Source organism: Dermochelys coriacea, chromosome 1 (genome assembly GCF_009764565.3).
Source record: "Dermochelys coriacea isolate rDerCor1 chromosome 1, rDerCor1.pri.v4, whole genome shotgun sequence".
In the NCBI taxonomy this organism is placed as follows: Eukaryota; Metazoa; Chordata; order Testudines; family Dermochelyidae; genus Dermochelys; species Dermochelys coriacea.
Genome location: NC_050068.2, coordinates 83,453,930 through 83,480,030, shown reverse-complemented (window position 1 = coordinate 83,480,030; position 26,101 = coordinate 83,453,930). Strand labels below are relative to the sequence as shown.

The window sequence follows — 26,101 nt, the reverse complement described above, 5'->3', positions numbered from 1 at the left end:
CAGACGTTCCCTATATACTTTATAAATTATCAGCATAAAGTTCATAAAATAAAATGAGCATTATCATTCTAGAATCACATGGGCCCATATTTCAGATTGAAAACATCAGTTCTCCAGAGAAGATGTGAAAAGTTGGGCTCTCAATTAAATGCAGTTAACTCACACAATTAACTTAAAAATAATCACTATTAAAAAAAACAATCATGATTAATCAGTTTTAATCACACTGTTAACCAATAGAATACCAATTGAAATTTATTAAATATTTTGGATGTTTTTCTACGTTTTCATATATATTTATTTCATAGACTATAAAGTGTATATTTTGATTACAAATATGTGCATTGTAAAAATGATAAACAAAAGAAATAGTATTTTTCAATTCACCTCATACAAGTATTATAGTGGAATCTCTGTCGTGAAAGTGCAATTTACAAATGTAGATTTTTTTTGTTACATAACTGCACTCTAAAACAAAACAATGTAAATCTTCCGCGCCTACAAGTCCACTCTGTCCTACTTCTTGTTCAGCCAATTGCTAAGACAAACAAGTTTGTTTACATTTACAGGAAATAATGCTGCCCTCTTCTTATTTACAGTGCACCTGAAAGTGAGAAAAGGCATTTGCATGGCAATTTTGTAGCAATGCAAGGTATTTATGTGCCAGATATGCTACACATTTGTATTCCCCTTCATGCTTTGGCCACCAGTCCAGAGGATATGCTTCCATGCTGATGATACTCATTTAAAAAATATATGTTAATTAAATTTGACTGAACTCCTGGGGGGAGAATTTTATGTCCCCTGCTCTGTTTTACCCACATTCTGCCATATATTTCATGTTATAGCAGTCTCTGATGATGCCCCAGCACATTTTAAGAACACTTTTTCACAGCAGATTTGACAAAATGAAAGGAAGGTACCAATGTGAGATTTCTAAAGAGTGCTACAGCACTCAACCCAAGATTTAAGAATCTGAAGTGCCTTCCAAAATCTCAGAAGGACAAGGTGTGGAGCATGCTTTCAGAAGTCTTAAAAGATCAACACCCCGATGCAGAAACTACAGAACCTGAACCACCAAAAAAGAAAATCAACAATTCTGCTGGTGGCATTTGACTCATGTTCATTTTCATTATCTGTGTAAGTCTGCACTGTTTTCAATTGTTACCAAGCAGAACCAATTATAAGTATGGATTCATGTCCCCTGGAATGGTGGTTGAAGCATGAAAGGACAAATTAATCTTTATCACATCTGGCATGTAAATATCTTGCAATGCTTGCTACAACAGTGCCATGAGAACACCTGTTCTCACTTTCAGGTGACATTATAAACAAGAAGTGGACAGCTTTATTTCCTGCAAATATAAAAAAAATTGTTTGTCTGAGAGAAAGGGGGCTGAACAAGAAGTAGGCCTGAGTGGATTTGCAGGCTCTAAAATTTTACATTGTTTTATTTCTGAGTGCAGTTATATTTTTGCACATAATTCTACAGATGTAAGTTCAACTTTCATGATAAAGAGATTGCACTACAGGACTTGTATTAGGTCAGCGGTTCTCAACCTGAAGTCCATGGGTTGCATGCATCCCAATTAGCACACAGCTGCGGCCCAGCTGAATAATTAAAAAAAAATAATTCAAAATTTGCCATGCTGGTCTGGCAGGGGAAGGGGCAGTCTGAGGGGGAGAGAGAGTAAGGCAGCCTGCAGGAGCGCTCCTGCCAGCAGGGGGATGGTTAGAAATGTTTCCACGTGTATAGTTTTTGACCAGAATGCCTGGTCGAAAAAGGACCCTGGCAGCTCTGGTCAGCACTGCTGACCAGGCCGTTAAAAGGACAGTCGGCATCACAGTGGGGCTAAGGCTAATAAATACATGTTCTGTTGTTGCCGAGGTCATAATGGTGTCATCATAACCCATAAGAAGGAGACTGAGCTCACACAACAGGCCTAATCGCAGTGGGTATAGAGCTGGTATAACTCCACTGAAGTCAGTGGCAGAACTGAAGTTGTTACCGGGATTGGAAAGAGTAGTACACAAAAGCTTATCAATTAGTCTCTCCTCACAGTATTCCTGTGAGATGGCTTCACTCCTTTCCCTCCAATCTCAAATGCCGGTCTAGTTGACAATTAAAAGGACATCTCAGACTCACTCAGTTTTACCCACTCTCTCCCCTTTTTAATTATTATTCATTCCCAGGCATGGTGTTCCAGAGAGAGGCTTAAGGGGAAGAGGACTGAAAGGGTAGAAAGCTGCACAGCACCGAAGAGAGCAGGGACCAAGGAGAAAGAGTTGCTGGAAGCATCTTGCAGCAACGCCTAGTAAAGGAAAACTGGGAGGAGAATGAGTAGTATACAGGCCTCCAGTGGCAGGTCCTTGTGCAGTTTCCATCCGGGGAAGAAGCAGCATCCAGACCAAAGTAGCTGAGAAGCCCTGGAATAGGTTTCAATGGTAGAAGCAGAAGATAATGCGAGACAGGAGATGAACCAGGCCCTTTGAAACATCATATTTCTCTTTGGAGATCTGAGCATGAGGCACATTTATGTGGGCCACTGGGCAGCGCCAGCCCATCAGCTAGCACCTCCCAGCGGGCCTCTCCCCCTCCCCACCATGAGGCCTCAGAGTCTGGCCAGTCGCCGGCTCCCTGCCATAGGGAGCAGGAGAGGCCCGCTGGGAGGTGCTGCCTGAGGGGATTGTGCTGTGTCCCAGGCCTGTGCCAGCCACCCTACCACCCTGACAGGGAGCACGACACTGCCCCCCACCTCGACTGTGAAGCCACAGGTACCCCCTCCAGCACCCTCCAAATACTTCCTCCCATCCCAGTGTACACACACTCCTCCAGCTCAGGAGGTCATCTAGACCAACCTTCTGCTCAAAGCAGAACCAACCCCAACTAAATCATCAAGCTGGGCCTTTAAACCTCTTAGGATGGAGATTCCACCATCTCCTTAAGTAACCCATTCCAGTGCTTCATCACCCTCTTAGTGTTTCCTAATATCCAACCTAGACCTCCCACACTGCAACTTGAGACCGTTGCTCCTTGTTCTGCCATTTGCCACCACTGAGAAAAGCCTAGCTCCATCCTATTTTGAACCCCCCTTCAGGTAGTTGAAGGCCGCTATCAAATCCCCCCTCGCTCTTCTCTTTTGCAGACTAAATAACCCCAGATCCCTCAGCCTTTCCTCATAAGTCATGTGCTCTAGCCCCCTAATAATTTTTGTTGCCCTCCACTGGAATCTCTCTAATTTATCCACATCCTTTCTGTAGTGGGGGGCCCAAAACTGGATGCAGTACTCCAGATGTGGTCTCACTAGTGCCCAACAGAGGGGAATAATCACTTCCCTCAATCTGCTGGCAATACTCCTATTAATGTAGCCCAATATGCCATTAACCTTCTTGACAACAAGGGCACATTGTTGACTCATATCCAGCTTCTCATCCACTGTAATCCCCAGGCCCTTTTCTGCAGAACTGCTGCTTAGCCAGTCGGTCCCCAGCCTGTAGCAATGCATGGGATTCTTCTGTCCTAAGTGCAGGACTCTGCTCTTGTCCTTGTTGAATCTCATCAGATTTTTTTTTAAGCCCAATCCTCCAATTTGTGTAGGTCACTCTGGACCCTATCCCTGCCCTCCAGCATATCTACCTCTCCCCCCAGCTTAGTGTCATCCGCGAACTTGCGCAGGGTACAGGCTATCCCATCATCCAGATCATTAATGAAGATGTTGAACTAATATACCCTCTAGCTTTCCCTCCCCTCCCCTTGGAAACTTGAAGTATGGTAACCCTACACAAGACAGAGTACACCACTAGGAACTTCTTCTAAGGTTTGAAGGAGGAGGAGGGAGGGAGGTCCTCCCAACCGTATGCCATGTGTTCACAACCTGTATGAACTGAAACTTCTGGCTTCCTCTCTCATCAAGTGATGACATTGCCTCTCAATCCTTCTCCCTCCTTCCCCTTTCACTCTCTCCTTCCCCTTTTCCTCTCTCTTCTCATCAACTGCTGTAGCAAGCCTGTCCCTCTCCCTATTATCAGCATCTGGTGACTGAAACCATGTGACTTGTTATATTGCTGTGGTGAACTTCTGAGATTGTTTTTTTTCCCATCTAGCACCAATTAAGTTTAAAAATGCTGATAATAACTGAATGAAAGAGTGATTCCCAACACCCTGTTCATTCAGATCTTGCTTTCAAGGCTTATAAGGACTTAAAAGAATTCATAAATATTTTCCCTCTCCTAAACCTGAAAAATGCTAAGGCCAAAAATAAACTCAGATTTATTGTTCCAGGGCTAGAGCTCATAGATATTTTGTGGAATTTATGGGTTGGTACCATAATTTGTATATAAATTATTTGCAGGCTTGAAGGCACTTGGTTATTAAATTATTCAAGTGTAAATCACTAAAAGTATGTTAAGCAATTATTAGGTTGTCTCCCTATATCCATTAAAGTATTTGAAGTTCTGGCATGAAATGCTTTTGATGTTAGCAGCCACTATCTCTGCTTACAGTTGCATATTGTTCAATTCTTCATGCTGATAGAATTTATGTGTGATATATTTAAACAGATCTTCTTACATGATTTGTCTTTAGTAAAAGTTCTGATGCTTTTGTGGTGCCAATTCCTTGTGTTTAAGGAACTTGAATAGAGAAGACATCATTGGAAAGGTGCAAAAAGTCAGTGGCAGGATCTTTGATGACCATATCCATTTGCAGTAGTACTGTGAAACATTCAGTTTCAGAGTTAATAGACTGAGGGCTTTAAAGGCTCATATGCAGTTGTTTTTCTTATATATTTACTAGTATGGACAGAATTTTCACATTGGGTGTTGAGTTCTTTTGAAAGTCAGGTGTCAGTGGAGGCTACAGGATATTAAGCATTTTTTTAAAATCTTACCCTTATGCTGGTGTCTAAATGGGAGCTGACACTGAGATTTTCAAATATACTGAAGGAACTTAAGAGCCCAAGTCCCTTTTTATAGCCAATGGGACCTGTGCTTCTATGTTGCATATGCACTTTTGGAAATCTGTCCTCAGCTTTGGCAGCTGAGTACGGAAAATCTGGTCCTGAGCTCTTTGGAAAACTTGGCCACCTGTCCCATTAAATTTGTCTGATTCCACCTACTGTCAAGCTTGGAAAGGTAGAATCAAAACATCTGAAAAAATGCCTTTCTAAAACCCTTACATAATCCTCAAGTATCTTGAAATCCTGAGAAAAAAATCAAACTTGCTTTACATATATTTTTCAGACCTGTGCTAAAAATGTGCAAAATAGAATTTGCCAAACTTCTATACAGTTTGCTTGAATCTGAACCTATTTTAAACCACAGAGCCAACCAACACATAAGTAAAATCATAAACTCATTACTCTGCAGAAGTAATCTAGGGTGAGACTTTCAAAAGCACTCAGCATTGGCTTAACTCAGCTTCTATTAAAGTCAATGACGGTTGGACCACTGAATTTAATGGGACCAGAGTTAGGCCAACGCTAAGCGCTTTTGAAAATCTCACACCAAATTCCTTCCAGATACTTTATTTTCACCACACTGAGATTCCATGTGGGATCTCAGAGCCAGCCACCACAGCAGAATCTGTTCTATATAGAATCTTATACTGCCCTCACCCCTATAGTATCTCAGCGCCTTCCAGTAGGGCATTAAGCAATGTGACTATCATCAATCAAATATGGTTCATTGTCTCTCTCATCCTCACCCCAGCAGGAGAACTGTGTATGCAAAAAAATTTTTGTTTCAGTAGAGTTTTTTGGGGGGGAGAAGCATTTCTCTTTTTACTTTTTTTTAAAATTTAATGTTCATGTTATGTGCTTATGTTAGAGAAGGCAGGGCCAAGAAATGCACCATGCACTTGGAGCAGATGATGAGGTTTCTGATATTTCTTAAACCCTGTGGGAGTTTGTTCCACAGTTTAGGATGAGCCTGTGAGAAATCTCTATTTCCTGCATAATAAGATTTGCCCTGTGGTAGAACAGTATGGGGTTGTCAACTTCAATCTTCATCCCAGTGTATTAGGCTATGTTATGTTGGGCCCGGGTGGTGGAGCCCATTGACAGTAAGGACTGAGACTTTGCCTTGATAATTCTATGGGAAGCCACTGTAGAGAAAGGATGGATACGTTAGATTTGTTCGCAGTAGACAATGTTGCTGAGCAGACACACTGAAGCAAACTGTTGGTCTAACTAATGTTTATCAGTTTCTACAGGTTTTACAATAAAATCCTTTTCTGTTCTTGTTTTGCTGAATAAAATGGTCATCCACCTTAATCACAAATACTTCACCACCAAGTCACCAGGATTCCAGGCTATACTAGTACAGTTGTGAAAGATGTGATTTGCAACTGGTTGGCAGCAGCTTTTACTTAGAATGTTTTTAATCTCTGAAGCACAGAAATGTGCTTCCTATCGTTAACGGATGTATTATTGGCAAAGGGCAGTGAAATAAACTGCAGATTCAGTCTGTCCTCCACAATGATATTCTTTATAATAAAAACAATTACTTTACTTGTTTCACTGCTGTCTTGATAAAAATCAAGGTCTGGCTTGACCCCCGGCTTTCAGACAAGTACTCTCAACTAATGGAATTGACTTCTTATTTCCTAACTTTGATCCATGTGAGTCACCCAACCATGAGGTCACAAGCTTAGAGGTTACTTTAAATCATGTCCTGTGATTCTGTGAATATTTTCCACAGTGTTGCATGCTTTTGTATGTCTACATGCTTTTCTTTATTGCCAATTTTTATGAGTCTGGGTGAAAGTTGTACAACAACTTTTTGCTGCATTCTTTCACTAAAGAATGGGGACCAGTTCCTTGTCTAGAGTAAACTGGCATAGCTTCCTTGAAGCTACTAGAGGTATGCTGAATTACACCAACTGTGAACTGACTTTGGTAATAGATGGCTCGCTGGTATCTGATTGTAACATTAGCACCATTTATAAGATCTTTTGCATCAGTTGGTCATCTGTGTCTTAGTTGGAATAACTCAGACACTTAATTATAAAGATTCAGAATAATAAATAAATTACAGCTCTTATACTCTTGGAGTGGTTAATTTTTTTTCTCTTTATCATTTATATATTTATACTCAGCCTATTGTAAAATATTGTTCATTAACCATATAAAAACTTTACTTAAATTTTCTTTGAGTGGTTAATATTATCTGAGCTAGAATTGTGAAAAAAAGTCACATTAAATAAACAAAATTTTAACATTTAGAAATGCACCTGAGCTGTAGCTAATTCTTGGATTAGTAGTATAACCTTTCATGTCCATGAATTTTTTAAAAAAATAATTCTTAACTGCTGAGCTGAGAATAGAAAGCTGTAGAGCAACATATAAGAGAATTGTATGAGAACAAACTGACTTTGTTGCTTATGGCCGCTGACCCCATAATGATAATTATTTTATAATTTGTAGTTGTCTTCTTCTTATATATTTCTCTTCCCACAGCCATTAGACTATTTTTAATGGACTTTGTTTTATTTGCTTTGCAATTTTGACCTTCATCCTGGGTCTTTACTCTTCCTACTCATGTAGTACAAGACATAGCTTGTAATCTCAGCAATTGTCTTTTGTTTCCTCATTCTAGAATGTTGAGAATTATTGTGTGAGATGAGGATTTTAAACTGGAAGATTAAGAGTGGGACAGAAACTAAACTTTCTGGTAGTAATGAGAGAACTACAAAAGGTTTGGATAAACAGATTAAATATGGTTGCCTTGTTTATCCTTGTGTTGACCATAAGAAGTCAACAGAATTGAGCTGGAAATATCTGACTCATATACCTTCTTGCAAGGTTTATTATTAGTAGGTTAAATTTATATTGCATTAGCACCTAAAGTCCCCCAAAATATCTAATTCTTATATAGCACTGCTGCATTGAACATAAATAATGAAAAGACAGACTACCCTTGTCTGGAAGGGCTGTGTTCAGGCAGCCCAGACATTTTACTGATGCAGCAAAAACAGGCTTATATTTCTGATTCCACTTCAGTTCCTTGTTGGAACTGGAAGTGCATAGTGATAGGAAAATAAACAATAACTGGGATTAGAGTAGCCCACTTTGGGGTTTGGGTCAAGTTCTTCCAACCCCCCTCCCCAAACAGGTTTGTTCATCCTTAATTTCTTGGCTGAGCTGTCTCAATCCAGATGGAAGGGGATCCAGTTCTGCACCTTCATCTGCCTGCTCTTATTTGCTTCATATGAATATGAAGGGTGTGGATCGCCAAGGAATGAAACAATGCTTTGTTCTCTTTTGGGGGTATGCTAACAATATTCAGAATCATTGTTACAGTTAACTTTTTTATAATTTACTAAATATCTGCAAGTAACTAACACTTTATATTCATGGATCAAATTCTGCTCCCCCTAAAGTCAGTGAACATTTTGCCATGGACTTCAGCAGAAGCACATTCCTAATAGTTAAAGTTGATTTACTTTGTTCATTCACTACTAAAATAAATAGTGCCTCTTTTTTCCCTTCTTTTTAGAGTACACCGGTGTGTTCCCAGTTAATCTTACTTAGTTATTATTTCTCATCTGATTGTGCCCACAGAATGCTAGGTGCTCTAAAAATACATAGGAAGACACTGTAAGTCCTCACCCCAAATAGTTTATAATTTAAATATGTAATGGCTCAAATAAAACACATTACTAGTGCAATTATCACAAATACCACACAAACAGTCACAACATGCAGTATTAGAAGAGAAAGGTTCTGAGCACAGGATTCTCTTCCCTCTTCTCCCCTTCTCCCTTCTCCCCCCCCCCCCCCCCCCGCTCTGTTGTCCAGTGCATTGTCTTTATTCATGGATTCTCAATCTGGGGGTCAAAAACAGGTGTTGAGAGTTACAACCACCCTATCTTCCCCAGTTGCTAAATGGGAGGATGTCCCAGACAGTTGGGAGGAGGCTTGCAGAGGTCCCTGTATGAAAAATGGGTTCCAAATAAGTTTGAGAAAGACTAACTGAATTGCTTTGTAACTATGTGGGGGTTACTCTTTCCTTTTTTATGCAGATATTGAAGAAGAAGAAGAAGAAGAAGAAGAAGAAGAAGAAGAAACAGCTCCTTCATTATTAGTATTTTGTTTGTTTAGATGGAACTTGGCTATTATACTGTCATCAGCATAACCTGACATACCATCTCGGTGATGAATTAGTGTGGGAGAAATGAGAAAACACTTTTAAATGCTTTCAAGCAGTCCATCTTTTACCCATGGTTTTACAAAGAGGTTTTTTTAAAAATTATTAAATAAATTCCATTCACCAAAAGATTTTGATCATAATTTTCACTAGCGACTGACAGCCTGGAACATCCACCTACTGCCTAGCAGTTTGGGGGTTGCTGCCAATGTTTCTTTCATATTATTCTGAAGGAGGGAAAGAACTTTCAGGAATTACACCACAATGCCAACCAATCTGTTTTGCCTGACATGTGGGCCAACTTCATCACGGGTGTCACCCTAATAGGATTCCACTAGGAATTAGTTTTGACCTGTGATGTTATTCCTCGAAGCCTGCTCCTCAGAGGTTTTCCCAAGCATGGCAACTAACATGATTGCACTCACTTATAAAAAAGTGTCACTCCTTATTAAAAGGAAATAAATATAATGTATCCATTGTTCTACATACACTCATTGTATCAGAGGTACTGCTGGTCAAGGTGGTAGATTATTTTTTAAACACACACAGAAAAAGTCATACAGTATAAGAACCTTACTGTGTTTTTCTTTTCAACTGAGCACAAAAGAAAGAAAACAGCAGATCTGAGAGTGATTTTAAATTGATTTTTGGAAGAGCACATTGTCTCATATAATTAAAGCAACATGTTTGTATCTTTTTTTTTCCTCCTAAACTAAGGTATCCCTTAGCTAGGTCTAGCCTTGACATTGGCAACAGTTGTAGAACAAGTCTCTGATCCAACACAATCCCCAAAATACTCACAATCATTTATTCATATTTTACAGTTACTTATGTTTTTTTCTTGTTTCCTTTCATTTTATTTTGTTGGCAGAGTCCTGTTCCCTTAGTCCATGTGCTGTACATCTGTTCTTGTTGTGAGTGTAGATGGTAAGAGAAAGGTCAGTTTACCTTCCTAGAACTTCTCCTGCTCTTGCCATCTGTCACCCTTTAGAAACATTTGCCTTTCATGTACTCCTTGAACTTCTGTTTTATATCATGTCAGCAATGCAAAGCACATTGGGAAATGTCCCACCTCCAAAATCATGCACAGGAACGGATCCATAAACTGCTCTGAATACTATGAGTGAAATCCTAGCCCTGCTGAAATCAGTGGCAAAAGTCTCACTGACTTCACTCAGTCAGTAGGTAGGGTAGGATTTCAGGATGATTTGGTTGGGGTTTGGTCCTTCTTTGAGCAGGGGGTTGGACTAGATGACCTCCTGAGGTCTCTTCCAACCCTGATATTCTATGATCTCAAGTCAGAGAGATAAAGTGTGTGAGGTAACAACTTTCATTGACCAACTTCTGTTAGTGAGCAAGACAAGCTTTTGAACTTACAGACACTCTGAGTACATTTCCTAGACCTGAAGAAGAGCTCTGTGTAAGCTCAAAAGCTTGTCTCTCTCACCAGCATAAGTTGGACCAATAAAAGATATTATCTCACTTGTCTCTCTAATATCGTGGGACAAACACAGCCACAACACCACCCCATATCTCAACTCAGAGGCACTCAGACATACAGTAGTGGTGTTTCAATCCCACAGTGACGGAAGCCAATATAAGAACCAAACAGATAAGCAGATCTAACTAAATATCTGCAAGACTGAACACTGAATTTGGAAATGTGATCTTCATGAATCTCTTCAACATTTCAGTAAACTTCAGATTTTACTGTAAGTACAGGGTGATAAGAGCCTAAACCAGCTTCTCATTTTCACTTGGCTGAATGAAACCATTGCTTTATGAATGATTATTCAGTCTTGCATCAATCTGAGAAACTATGCGGACTACTTGGGCTTATGTAGCTGGCCTATGTAGAGGTTAGGGATAACAAAATCCAACCTTCTGCAGCTTTCAGGCTGTCTGTGGGGATGTTCCTTCACAGCTGCTACAAGAGGGGAGTTCTGGGCACTTACAGTGTAGTTCCAATAGTCACTCCCTAGGCCTATCCCCAGTTACTCACCTCTGTACCAGGATATTCAAATGCAACAGATATGAAGGCTGATCCAGTGGTTAGAGCACTACCCATGAACTTGGGAGACTTTAGTTCAATTTCCTGCTCCACTACAGTCTTCCTAAAAAGTCAGTCTCTGTGTGCTTCAGTTCCCCATCTGTAAAAAGAGGCTGATAATACTTTCCTACCTCACAGGGTGTTGTGAAGATAAACACATTAAAGACTCTGAGGTGCTCAGATGTAGGCCATATAAGTAACTAAGATATATAGTTAGCAGGAGCTCACTTCCTCAGCACACAGACGCCTCCCCTTCAGCAACTGTGTCTCCTATCATGCTGCCAGTCAGTGAATGTTACCCATTTTGAATGTGTTTCACTTAATTCTCTGGAAACGTGACATAATATGGTTACTGAGGGTGATGAAGTGACAGTCACAGTGAGGAATAATACTGATGTTGGTGTAGTATTTCCCAATACATATGTCAGTGATAGTGAACTATGTGAATAAATGAAGACTTTTATTTATAAGACCTGTATGTTATGTCTGTTTTAAGCCACAGAGCAGCTATAAACTCAGCCAGGAGTGATGTAGCACAAAGGACCTGGAGTGTACTGGTGAATCTAGCCCTATTACTATAAATAAGTATCGGTGCATTAATGCCTATTAGTCAGTGATTCAGCTCTATGCTTTCTTTCTTACATAAAAAGTTGTATTAGTAGAATAGTGTAATTCACTTACTCAGAAGACTCATTTAATTAGATTCCACATGCAATTTACCTCTAAACAGTCTGTGTTCTCTGGTATTTAGAACAAAACCTTGTTATGAAATTCTAGTCCAGTTCTTTACTGACTGACAACCCTCAGCTTCATTTCACTGGCTATTGTTTGCTAGAGAACTCAAACAGTGTTTTTACCTTACCTTGTCCCATTGACTATTGCTCTCTAAATCTCCAAGTAGCCTGTTCTCCAGGTCCTCCAAACTCAACAAGGAGCACTGTCAACAGCAGCTACAGTGCTGCAGTTAGGAGAGGCTCATTCTCTTTTGTTTGAGGTTTGTCATGACTGGGTTATTTGTAGATATAAAGGCTATGGATAAGAAGTCTAATTCTCCAGTGCCTTGCATACTTCCTTTGGACATTTTCACTCACTTTAACTACACTAGATAATATGCAGGCCCTCATACTTATTATAATTCTCAACTAAAAACAGGGTGAAACCAAAAGCTGGAGTCTGAACACACCTGAATTTCAGGGGAGCTTTGGTTTGGATGTGAACTTTTCATCCCATCTCTTCTCTCACTAACAAATGACATAATTATTTCCTAGTTCTTTTCTGTTTCCTCATTTTCATTGACCACTTAGCCTTGCATCAACCATAGCAGGATAAGTTCTGCTTACAACTAATAGAAAGATCACCAACGCCACTCCCTCCTGTTCAGGGAGCAGTGATACAAGGTGTGCTGCTATCTCCGTAGCTTTCCAGTCTCCTTTTTTCATTGCCTTTCAAGATGAACTATCATATTTGTCTGAATGTTGGGGATACACCTTCCACTCACAAAAGTGTTATTGTTTCTAAAATCCTTTCTATTGCTTTATTGTTTTAAAAATATACAGTTTGATAGGTCCTGGGTTACTAGTATACAATAAAACACCAACTCAAGGCTGTGCAAATTTTTCTTTCATCTCTTATTTTTGACACTCTCCTCTTACTCACAAAATTCCTGACTGTTCTTATAATCATATTCTACATATAAATTGAGCTGTGCTTTGATCAAGTCACAGCTGGAGTTTAGTACACCAGGCTTTCACCTCTCGAGACTTGTGTTCAAATGCTGATTTAGGCTACGAGCAGACATTTTTGGGGTAGTTTCACTCAAGTCTCATTTTGGCAACACTGCAAAACCAACACATAATTTGGCACAATTCAGCATGATTGTCAGTCTTTGTTCAAGAGCAGCCAAGGACTGGTACAGCATAGCAAAGAGATTTCAGGTCAGAACTGAGTGCACCAGAAGAACAATACAGGGAAACTTGCACAGAGTCTGTCTGCACTAACTCAAGACACTACTGTAGTCCTTCATTCTCTTTTAACACTATCAGCACAAGTTCACCCATGAAAACCGACCCTCCTTGGAACCTGTCAATGTAATTAATGTAACTGAAGGGAAAACCTATGTTTATTCTGTGTTTTTAGTGCTTCTGAAAAATGCCAAACTGCTTACTGGACAACAAAGCTCTGTATTTAACTACAGCATAGGCTGTTGCAAGCTTGTCCCATAGCTCTGCCATGGAGAGATCATCTCTAAGGTGGACAGGGAACGTTCACTTTCTGTGCTTATTCAGTTTTTGGCCATGTGAAGAGACCACCATCAAGGGATGCCAGATAGGGTGGTAAGTCTCGTAAATGTGGGCATCTATCAAGTAGGAACTGGACAGAGGCTAAATTTGTTTTCAACAGGCTCTTGAATAGATGTCAGATGATAATGTCTTTCAATCACTACTAACATGAGCTAAATTAAAAAAAGACCTATAGGTCTATAGAAGACAATATCAATTTGCCAGTCCCCCCTTCTAGTAATTTCCCAATTATGATTAAAATCTATTTTAATCTGCCCAAATCTAAAAGATTATCATGCCTTAGCGTAGAAGTTTTTATAGAGAAACAAAGGGCTAGAGATGGGTGATCCAGTTTCCTGATCCATCAAACTCACACTTTATGATGGAGTTAATTTCCCCTGGTTATAGGAAGTTGTGTGTATGAAGAAGTGGCAAGCAATACGTCAGCCTTAAAGAGAACAAACTGTTGCAGGAACATAATACACTGTAGGTACACAGCTGGTCTCAAAGTGCCTGCTAGCACCTTTCCCTTCCTGTTATACCATGTAACATCTGTTTCTTAAGTGAAAAAGTGTGAGGAAAATGAGCATGAGTGGTGTGCACTGACATATGCAGGTGAAGGAAGTGATTTATTATATTTCAAACAGAATGTTTCTGTTGCAAAAACAAAAGCAAAGTCTGAATGTGTCTTTGTACAGTGATTTGTGTATGATGCATTTTTTAGTTTGGAAGGGGGTGGGAGGATTGTAATATTTTTATCAAAGCATAGCACAAAACTACAGGGCCAAGAAAAAGTTAACTAGCACAGTGAAGGAAAACAGAATCCCATAAAAATTCATTAAGAAAGGAGCTCCTGTTCTTAACACAGGAGCTGCTTGCATTTTATAATTATTTTTGCCAAAACAATCTTTACCTATTCTCAAAGACTCGTGGGTGGATGACGTGGGGTGTACAGTCCGAGGGGGGGAAATAGGAAAAAAAGCAATAGAAATAAACCAGATACAATGGACTGTTCCAAGTGCCTGTGCTCAACCCAGGCAAAACCACAGACACCATCTGAAGAGACCTGCATCATCTCAACAATGACACAGGCAGGTCAAAAAGACCAATTAAAAATGCTAGGAGCCATGACTGCTCACAGTAGTGGAAATCAATCGGACTACTCAAAGAGTTAAGACACTATTCACTCTGAGTAAAGATGGCAAAATGAGGCCTTATGTTTGTATAAAAACTAAATAAGAAATGAACTGCTGAAGAAACACAGTCAAAAAGCTCATGTATCCCAAACCAAGGAAAGGTAAAAGAAAGGTATTTTATTCACATTAGTAATAGACATTAAAAAGCTTTTGTGGAATGATCTTAGAGTCAGTGATTACAGGAGTTAAACAGAACAGCACTTAGATAACTAAAGACTGGTAATAGACAGCAGGTCACACTTAACAAATCTGATTAACTTCTTTGAGGAAGTGACAATAAGAACTGCTAAGGGTGAAGTAGCAGATATAATCTACAGCATTTGAACCTGACAAAGGCTTTTGATACAGTACCACATAAAAGGCTGGTGTAAAATTTTAGTTAATGTGATATTGATGGTGAAATTCAACTGGTTAAAAAAATTGGTTAGTAACTGAAGCCATATGATAAATGGATACAGACTGAGTAAGGAGGAGCTGACAAGTGAAGTGTTAAAAGAATCTGTTAGCAGTAGAGCAGCTCTTGTTCGTAGGATAAACCAATGACCTAGAGGAGGAGGAATGTTTATCAAGGTGTTCAAATTTCCAAGAGACATGAAACATTTAGTGAATTAGCAGGAAAAGACTAGATTAGGGTGAAAAAATTGGGCTAATAAATGCCCAATAAATAGGTTAAAAAATGCCCAATCATTCGTATTCTAGGGCCCTGATTCAGCAAGGTATTTGAAAATGTGCATCTCAATTACTGCAACGTCCTTTTCTCTGACGTTGATCAATGCAATCTGATCCTGCTCATATACATTGAAGTCAATAGGACTAATCAGATGCTTTAAAGTTAGGCATGTGTTTAAGAACTCTGCTGAACTGGGGACCAGTTGTTCACGTATTGTAAGACACTGATCAGGAAAAGACCTTGAAGTAATAACGGATCCATCACTTCCAGAACTGGTATCCTATGGGAAAGCCTAACCCAGTTTCTAGACCAAAGACTCAGATGAATGTCAGATGCTTCTCCAAACCACTCCTCTCTACTTTTTGAGCTTTTCCTCTTCACTAACAGTCAGTCTCACGGATTGTAGCTATTTAGATTAGGAAAAAAAAATCTCCATTCTTTATACAAGCAATTAGGAGGGGAAGTGAATATGCTATGTAAAACTCTGAGGGGAATAGAAAAGATGTATGCCAAAAAGCTGTTCAAGAGGGTAACAAGCTGAAAATGAAATGATTCAAACTAAGCTAACAAAAGACTGGGTCTTAAAAGAGGGAGACATTTTTTTATACAAATGCAATTAGTGTAGAAATGGATTAACACAGGTTTCATTAGAAGCTGCTGCAAACATACCCCACTTGCCCCAGTGATGCCATCCCATCCCCTGATCTCCCTGACACCTACTCTCATCCCCTCCCTTACTCTTCTCCTTAACCTCTCACTCTTCTCTGACTTTTTCCTCACCTCATAATACATGCATGCTGTCTCCCATTTTGACCCCTCCAATCCAGCTTCTGCCCCATGCAGACCACTCAGATCACTCTCACCAAAGTCTTTAATGACCTTCTCCTAGTGACAGCTCAGAACCAGTATTCCATCCTCAACCTCCTTGACCTGTCAGTTACCTTTGATACAGTTGATCATGTTCTTCTTGTCCTCCTTTGGCTGCCATGACTCTGTCCTATCCTGGTTCTCCCCTGCCTCTCTAATCACTCCTTCAGCAGACCCCCCTCATCCCCTTCCAACTTTCTTGGGGGGGGAGTCCACCGGTTTCTGTCCCTGGTCCCTTTCTCTTATCCCTTTACACCCTCACTCTGAATAATCTCATCCACAAACGCAAATTTAACTACCATCTCTATGCTGATGACCCATAGATATACTTATTTCCTCCAGAGCTGCCTTCTGTCTAAACTGAAGTCTCAATCTGTCTCTCTAACATCTCTTTATTGATCTCTACCTGTCAACTCAAGGTCAACATGGCTAAAATAGAACTCTTAATCTTCCCCTCAAGCCCTCCTCTCTACTCTCCCCTTTTCTAGATCACTATGGCAATATCACCAACCTACCTGTCACTCAGGCTCATAACCTGGATGTCATCATTGATTTGCCCCTCTCTCTAGGTCCTCACATCCAGGCGTATGTCTAAGTCTTGCCAATTCTCACTGCATAATATCCCTAAAATGGATATCCTATCCATTCACACACCTAAAACCTTTGCCCAGGCTCTCATCATTTTGCATCTCAAATACTGCAACATTCTTTTCTCTGGCCTTGATAAAAGCAATCTTACCCTGCTCGTATGCAGAATGCTTCTGCAAGAGTCATTTTCCTAGCCTATTGCTTTGACTATGTGTGACATTCCCCTGATGTTATCTGGATCGGTGATCTGCTAGGTCACTCCAATCCTCGACTCTGGGAGCCAGTCTTACCCTGCTCCACTGTGAGAAACTTCACTCCTGGGCTGTTCACACACAGCCTCTAGCATGTAAGCTGCTCTTAGCTAACTCTTTGGCCATCTGCTGCTTGGATTGTGCAATCGAATGACTCTAGCCAATATCTCCGGTCCCAGACACAACCCAAAGAACCTCCGTCTTGCAGTGTCCAGTTATGCCCACTGGACACTGCAAGCTTATATGAGTTCATCAATTTAACAAAGAAATTGATATGTACCAGGCTTGTTATCCCAAGGGGAGTCTATGACATGCTTCAAACCAAATGCACTGCTTCAGGTAGAATAAACAAACAGATTTATTAACTACAAAAGATAGATTTTAAGTGTTTATAAGTCAAAGCACAAGAAGTCAGATTTGGTCAAATGAAATAAAGCAAAATGCATTCTAAGCTGATCTTAATACTTTCAGTGTCCTTACAAACTGAGATGCTTCTCAGCACAGGCTGGCTGGTTGCCCTTCAGCCAGGCTCTCCCCTTTGATCAGCACTTCAGTTGCTTGGTGGTGGTGTCTGTAGATGGAGGTGGAAGAGAGAGAGCATGGCAAAAGTCTCTCCCTTTTATCATATTCTTTCTTTCCTTTTGGCTTTGCCCCCCCTTCAGAGTCAGGTGAGCATTAGTTCATCATAGTCCCTGACTGACCAAAGGAATGAGGGTGACTCATTCAAGATGTCAGCTCTTATCTCCATCATCCACTTTTTAAGCATCTTAAACATCTATAAAGCTACTGCATTAGCCTCTTTCAAAATCTTCCTTTGCTCTGATGCCTACAAAAAGCTTGACAATGTCTAGGCTGTTGCCTATCATCCTGATCAATATTATTTTAATCATTTCCTTGTAATCCCCTATCTAGTTGTTGGTTTCCATCTGTAGTCTCTTGCTTTAATCTTAGATTGTAAATTCTTTGGGGGCAGGGACCATCTTTTTGTTCTGTGTTTGTACAGTGCCTAGCATAGTGGGGTGGTAATCCATGACTAGGGCTCCTACGTGCTATGATAAAACAAATAAATAATAATAATAATAATAATTAATAATATCAAAGAGAGAGAGATTAGCATGTGGAGGAAAAAACACACAGGGCCATACACTCATCTTCATGTGAAAATTTATGGAGAATGGGGAGCCACCATGTTATCACGTGAAGCTGTTTCTGGGCTATTGCTCCACATGTTTTCCCATCTAGTATGCAGGCTAGAAGCAGAAAGAATAGCTAGTGAGTGGGATTGCCAGCATAATAAAAGGCTGAAATACAGAGGAACAATAGGGTCAGATTCCATGGATTTTGTTCTGGCCAAGATTCCCCCTCACTCAGCCTTAGAAGCATAGCTCTGCCATGATGATACCAGTTGGGCCCATAAGTCTCCAGAGAGTGAAAAGCCATGGAAGAGATACTCATAGGCTCACCTCACTACTAAAGGAAGATGCTTTCTACACTGTGACTTACTCCACTCTGCAAAGGGAAATGGATGTGGTAATGCTGCTCTTCCATCTACTCCTCTGTCTTTGGCTATGACCAGTTGTGAAGAGAGCTACATTTCAGCCATGAAGGAGTAGTGCTTACTATATACTGTGGAGTAGGCTACCACATAGCCACCTTTTGCATTTGTACATCCCCCATTGCAGTGGAGGGCAACCTGTGGCCCATGGGCCACACATGGCCTGTCAGGGTAATCCGCTGGTGGGTCATGAGACAGTGTTTAGATTGATTATCCGCAGGCATGGCTGTCCACAGCTCCCAGTGGCCGTGGTTCGCAGGGACGTGCTGGCTGCCACTTCTCGCAGCTCCCATTGGCCGGGAAGAGCAAACTGCATGAGCTGTGGGGGGGCTGTGCTTGTGGACCATCAACCCATGAGCCGCAGGTTACCCACCACTGCCCCATTGGTTTCCCATAATTTGTCCACACCATACAGTAGATGAAGGACCATGTGACCTTTCTAAAAATGTGACTAGGATATTCTGTCCTGACGTATATTTCCAACATTTAATTTCTCCATAAGGTTCACTTCTATTTATTAGCACATTTTAAAATTGTACTCACTGGAATAGCCTTATTGGGGCTGGGAAGATGGAGAGAGAGAGAGAAATCATGTTTGCAAGGATCCTAGGGAGAGAGAAATCATTCAGTCATATTACACAATACTCAGTGTAACACATATATGGCTAAAGAATGCACACCATCGTAGAAAGCCTTTTGTTTGACAGTTAGAAGTTACTATAATTTACTGGTTCCTTTTCCCTCTAAGATACTATAATGCCAAATTATGGAGTTTTAATTGTTTTTTAATTATGTATTCTCTCTTTTCCGAGAGAATATAGGAAAGGTTAAAGTGAGTGTCATTTGGGTACTGAGCAAAGAAAATGTGTGGCTATTATTCCATTAATGTATTATTCAAGAGGAACAGCAATTAATTCTAATTAAATATATTGTCCGAGCCTTATTAAAAATATCAGATTATCTCCCTCTGTGGTGCTTATCACTTCCTGTAGGCATTATTTTACCTGTAATTCTGAACCACTAACATCACTATTCCAGTCATTTGAAATATACTAAATATGTAATACATGGAGAATGAATCAAGGCAAAAGGACGTGCCATTTTGAACCCATCTTTAATGCCACTTATTTAGCAAAATGGGTTATCATGAGGCAGGAGGTGTTCTCAACCCTTGAACAGACTGCAGACCTCCATAAAACAGTAATTTATGCCAGCTATTCTGCTTGCTGAAAAACTACACTATTCTAAAGTATTTTAATCTTATTGGAACTATTTGTTTCATTTAAATTTGAAAATAGCTTTTGAAAGCCCCTACATGTACAGCATTCCTGGACTCCTTCTAGGAAGTAAGGGAAACCTTCAAGTAAGGAGAGAGGGGACTTATAACATTATTCAGGTTTTTCTTGGTATTACACTAGCTTAAGATACATAGACTATATGCCCAATAGTTGGACACTTAAACAAGCAGCCCATAGGTGCTGGAACTATGGGTGCTGGGGGTGTTGCTGCTCCCTGGCTTGAAGTAGTTTCCATCATATACATGGTTTACAGGTTGGTTCAATGGCTATCAGCACCCCCACTATACAAATTGTTCCAGCACCCCTAAGCAGTCTGGTAATCAAGTCCAAAAATAAACATGTTATAGGGACTAAACTAAGTATAGGATACCTAGCCCTTCTGAAAGCCATGTTCTCCTTGTTATTTTGATATTCTGTGTGTCCTCTTGGGAAGTTTCACAGAGGAGCACAGCTAACTTTCTCTGGGTTAAATATACTATTACCAATGGACTTAGGTTGCCTTGCACCAGTTGTGAATTTGGCACACTGTGTGCCTAACCAAGTGCAGATTTTTGGTCCAGTGTTCTGTGCTTATGAGTAACGCTACATTTTAGTCATAGGTATTTTTAGTAAATGTCATGGACAAGTGTTGGGCAGTAAACAAAATTTCATGGCCCATGACCTGTCCATAACTTTTATTAAAAATACCTGTGACTAAAACTTGGGCAGGGGGCCAAAGGTGCTCTAACGGGGGGGGAAGGTCTGGGGGTGCCGTGGTGCTGGGGAAGGTGGCCTGGGACCCCGCTGGTGCCGGGCAGGAGGGAGCCAGGCTGCAGCATGTGCCCGGGACCTCTGCTGGTGCTCAGGGGGAAGGTTGGTGGGGCTGGCAGGGGCTCCCTACCCAGCTCCATGACCCTGCAGCTCCTAGGGAACAGAGGGGAACAAGCACCAGCTGCTGCAGCTCCCATTGGCCAGGAACCGCAGCCAATAGAGCTGCAGGTGCGGGCCCTGTGGGCACAGGCAGCACACAGTGCAGAGGTCCCTCGCACCCCGAACTCTCTGCCTCTAGAGCTGAGCCTCCTCCCACACACCCAAACTGCTGCTGCTGGACCAGGAGCTGCCTGGCTTGGGCAGCCCCTGAGCCAGTTCCAGCCACTGCAGAAGTCACAAAGGTCACAGAAAGTCACAGAATCCGTATCTTCCATGACAGACTCGTGGCCTTACTTATGATATTACAGCTTATTGCCATGAAAGGATGGGCTGTCGCTGCAAGACCAGTTAGAAGATGGGCTATGAGAGCAGAAACATTTTTTAAATACAGCTGGGCCAGACTCTCGGCTGCACATAGTCAAGAGTGAGAGTCTCAAAGAAGCTGATTGTGGCTTCCTGATTCTGGAGTTTGTTCTATGCTTCTTATGACACAGACTAGAACAGTCACAGGGGTTTCTTCTCTAATCTGCCCTCACTGGCAGACAGCCCCTTGGAGTCAGAGCCAGCTAGGGATTGTTAGATTGCAGTGCACTCCAGTTGTCCACCTTTCTTACCCCTGGCATGCCCCCTGTGCAGCGAGCCAGTGATTCTGGCTTTACCCTAGGTGAAGTTCCCTCCCTCCCTGCACCAGAGTTCTAAACTGGAGGTGTCCAGCAAAGTAATAAAGCATGTGCATAATTTTAAGCACGAGCAGTCCCATGTGACACTATTTATGTGCATAAAGATATGCCTAAATGCTTCCTAAATCAGGGCCTCTAGCACCACTAGCAGCATTATCACTCTCTAGTCCTTGTATTCAGGTGTGGCAGGAACAGGAACTGAGCCTCTCCCTGCATGAATGTGCATGGTGAAGAAGGCTTTGTTTACCTTCTCCCTGCCATTCTAGCATACCAGCACAGGGCCAGCTATGATCTGATGCTTTGCTATCTACAGCTTCAGAAAGGATTCCATATGCTACTGTGTGACTTTGTGCACAAGCAGTGCACTAAGAATACATTTAAATCCTTGATTGTGCTTCGCCCCCAAATGCAATGGAAGATGTTTGCAAAATCATGTTTTCTTTTGGCTCATCGCAGATTTAGAATGTTTTCTTCTTTCGACTATCAGAAATAAGGCTATCAGTATCCCTCCATGGTAACTCTGGATCTTAATCAGCTATTTACACAGACATTTCGTCTTTAAAAATAAATTTGGGGCAAAGCAGAATAAATATTCATTTAGAAATTAAATGTTTATATTTTGGAAAATGCCTGTTTACCAGGAATTCTCCAAACAGCTTGATGTTCTCCAGCTGCAGGAAAGGGTTCCATTAAACTGCCTTTATAGGTGTTGCTGTGGCAAATAGTTGTGCTGTGGCAACTGTCTGTTGGGTAATGAGTAAGTTAGGGTTTCAGGTTACAACAAATCCTTCTTTCTATCTGTAACAGGAAGACTGTGGTGGTGTAAATTAACTGGTTTCAGAGTAGCAGCCATGTTAGTCTGTATCCGCAAAAAGAAAAGGAGTACTTTTCTTCCAGCAGTTGACAAGAACGTGTGAGGAACAGTAGGGGGTGGAGGGGAAATAAACATGGGGAAATTGTTTTACTTTGTTTCATGACACATTCACTTCCAGTCTTTATTCAAGCCTAATGTAATGGTGTCCAGTTTGCAAATTAATTCCAATTCAGCAGTCTCTCGTTGGAGTCTGGTTTTGAAGTTTTTTTGTTGTAATATTGTGACTTTTAGGTCTGTAATAGAGTGACCAAAGAGATTGAAGTGTTCTCCGACTGGTTTTTGAATGTTATAATTCTTGGCATCTGATTTGTGTCCATTTATTCTTTTATGAAGAGACTGTCTGGTTTGGCCAATGTACATGGCAGAGGGGCATTGCTGGCACATGATGGCATATATCACATTAGTAGATGTTCAGGTGAACGAGCCTCTGATAGTGTGGCTGATGTGATTAGGCCCTATGATGGTGTCCCCTGAATAGAATAAAGACTGGGAGTGGATGTGTCATTACACAAAGTAAAACTATTTCCCTGTGTTTATTTTCCCCTGCCTACTGTTCCTCACATGTTCTTGTGAACTGCTGGAAATGGCCCACCTTGATTATCACTACAAAAGCTTTTTTTTCTCTCCTGCTGGTAATACCTCACCTTACCTGATCACTCTGGTTACAGTGTGTATGGTAACACCCATTGTTTCATGTTCTCTGTGCATATAAATCTCCCCACTGTATTTTCCACTACATGCATCCGATGAAGTGAGCTGTAGCTCATGAAAGCTTATGCTCAAATAAATTCGTTAGTCTCTAAAGTGCCAGAAGTACTCCTTTTTTTTTTAAATTAACTAGTTAGCTGATGAAAGGGCATGATAACACCACAAGGAATGCAAAATCTGTTGATCTCCATATACAATGTAACAATGCATGTTTCCTTTTGTGTGTGTGTGTGGGGGGGGGGGGTGATGGATAACAATGTAACAGCCTGCAAAATAAGCCTAACTCTTTTGCACTGATTCCTCAGACAGTAGTCTGAAAAATAACATATCCAGTGCCCTGCCTGGCTGACAATACTTTACATTCTATGGTTTTTTTACATGGCTGTTCCTTTAACAGAAGATTAACTGGATTTTTGAAACACTTTTTCTCCATTAGTAATGGGGGAAACTAGCAAGGAAAATGCTGACTATCATCTCGCAAATCTGTGGAGGTGGATGAAGACTAAATGGACCCCACATTCACTACAGTATTTTTGCCAGCTGCAAAACATATTTATTTCAGTTTACCATCTCTCTCCTCCAGTTCCTTGGTGTTTCTCCCAAACCCCCCTTAAACAAACTCTTTCTTCCTGGACTCCCCACCATCTCCCCTGATGAATTCCTTGATCTTTCTCTTGTAGCGTCCCAGATAAGTGCATGGTATCTCACTGAATAAGTGATCCACATGACTCCCACACACAACCAGTCCTGGGTCCAAGGATCCTGCCTTAATCTGCTGCTGTGAAATCTCCCAGACCCTAAGCAAATAAATGTCAAAAGATAAAAACCTACTCATGACATGGAGAGCTGGAATGAATTTGATGATTATTTTTATTAGTGGCCATTTAGGAGGGAAAATATATATTGGATATATCCAGCATATTTCTCTGAATCATTATCTGACAATTTGAAGCATCCAAATTACTAACATTATTTTTCCACCAAATGCATCCGATGAAGTGAGCTGTAGCTCACGAAAGCTTATGCTCTAATAAATTTGTTAGTCTCTAAGGTGCCACAAGTACTCCTTTTCTTTTTAACATTATTTTGTAATCCACAAAATCTGTAATCTGCTGCATCCTTTATTCTGTTCTATTGAGTCTATTCATGACTAGGTTTTATCTTCTGACATTTATCTAGAAAAAACCTCACATTAAGTTCCAATTAAAGCCAAGTTGTAGCAACCTTTCTGGGAGAACAGTAGCCCTGATAATAAAACACAGGTTTTTCTCTGTGGCAAAGTAATAGAGATCCGAAAACTAGCCCACCATGCTAGCAACTCCTCTAGAATTAAAGTACAAGGTATTTAGCTGACCTTCTGTCACACTTAATTCAGATTGAATTACCATTCTGGAAGACTACTCTCAAAAGTGAAGGTGCTTTGGTCTACTTGAAGTGGAGTGGCTTAAATGGTCATCTGACAACCAGAAGTTGATTCAGTACAAGATATTACCTCATCCATCTTGTCTCTCTCATGTAACAATCAAGGCCACCCAGAATGAAAACATCTTCAGTAGCGTCTGCTCAGGGAAGTAAATGGACACATGCAGATATAAAATACACAAGACAGTACACTACTATTAGGTGCTATGACCATAGACCCAGTTCAGCTATTCTTACTCGGATAAGTAATACTTTAATCCACAAGTAGTTCCATTGATTTCAATAGGAACTACTCTCAAACAATCCATAATGATCCCTTCTGACCTTAAAAATCTATTTAATGTAAGGATTACAGAATAAATACTTCAGTGTATAAATCAGAGCCTGACATCTTTCTACTTACACTACAGTAGATTTAACTCAGGGTCATTTTTGCTAGTCCATCTCCTACATAGAAGTAATTCTTTGGCTAAAGTCCAACATTCCTCAAACCATCCTTACACCTATTCTCTCATCTTCATTCTAGTTTAGCCATATTGTAATTGTTGAAGTCTCTCTTGTAAGCCATAGAAAATGTCTAGTATCAAGGGGTAGCCATGTTAGTCTGTATCCACAAAAACAAGGAGTCCGGTGGCACCTTAAAGACTAACAGATTTATTTGGGCATAAGCTTTCGTGGGTAAAAAAACCCCACTTCTTCAGATGCAACATGCATAAAAAAGTGGGTTTTTTTACCCACAAAAGCTTATGCCCAAATAAATGTTAGTCTTTAAGGTGTCACCGGACTCCTTGTTGGTATTTTTTGGAGAAAATGATGTTTCCTTGATGCTATTGTTAAATTGAATCCTTCTCTGTTACTATTTGAGCGAGCAAAAGAGAGAGATTGTTCCTAGCACATAATTAAATGGGTTTTTATTCAAAGTGTATGTCACAGCTGCAAGCTTTATGCATAACAACTATGCTCCCCTGGCACAATGGAACTCTCCTCAAGAAGGGTAAAGCTTGTCTGTGTGGGAGAGAGAACTTTCTTGAGGGCCAGTCCGAGTCTGTGGAATGAACTCCCCAGGAATTAAGGACTATCACAAACCTCACCTCTTTCTGCTGTAAGTACAAGGCAAATTTCTTTTAGCTTGCTTTCTTTAATAAATACATAGAAACATGTATATTAATACAACAACCCCTGCCAAAAAAACCCAAACTCAACAAAAGAACCCTACCAAAACAAGCCAATCCACATGCTTCTCCCCTTGGAGAGACAATGAATGAAAAAACAGCAAATGACAGTTGTTAGTCATGTTGCTTAATTCACAACTGGAAGGTGCTCAGATAACATTGGTGATGAGAATAGTGTGAGAACCTGTATAGAATAGAACATGTGTGTTTGGTTTGCTATGCAGGTCAGCATTTGAAAAAGAGCTCAGTGCATGGCTGATGCTGAACTCTTGAAAATCTAGCACTTATATAGGTATATAAGGGTATGTCTATACTGCAGTTGGAGAAGTGATTTGCTGCTTGTGTAGACAAAGCCATGCAAGCTTTAATCTAGGTAATTCACTAAAAATAGCAGTGAAGACATGGTGGCATGAGCTAGAAATATGAGTTTGTAAC

At 40.6% G+C, this 26,101-nt stretch overlaps 1 long non-coding RNA gene across 1 annotated transcript in view; it reads right to left on the bottom strand.

Annotated features, from left to right (window-relative positions):
• The window catches only part of LOC122457976, a 242,489-nt gene extending 217,491 nt beyond the window's left edge, over nucleotides 1-24,998 (bottom strand). Inside the window, exons 1-2 of the long non-coding RNA XR_006277781.1 lie at nucleotides 24,565-24,998; nucleotides 19,147-19,209 (exon numbers count right to left, since the gene is read on the bottom strand). This is a non-coding gene — a long non-coding RNA (uncharacterized LOC122457976). The remainder of the gene's footprint in view (nucleotides 1-19,146; nucleotides 19,210-24,564) is intronic.
• Nucleotides 24,999-26,101: the final 1,103 nt, after the last annotated feature.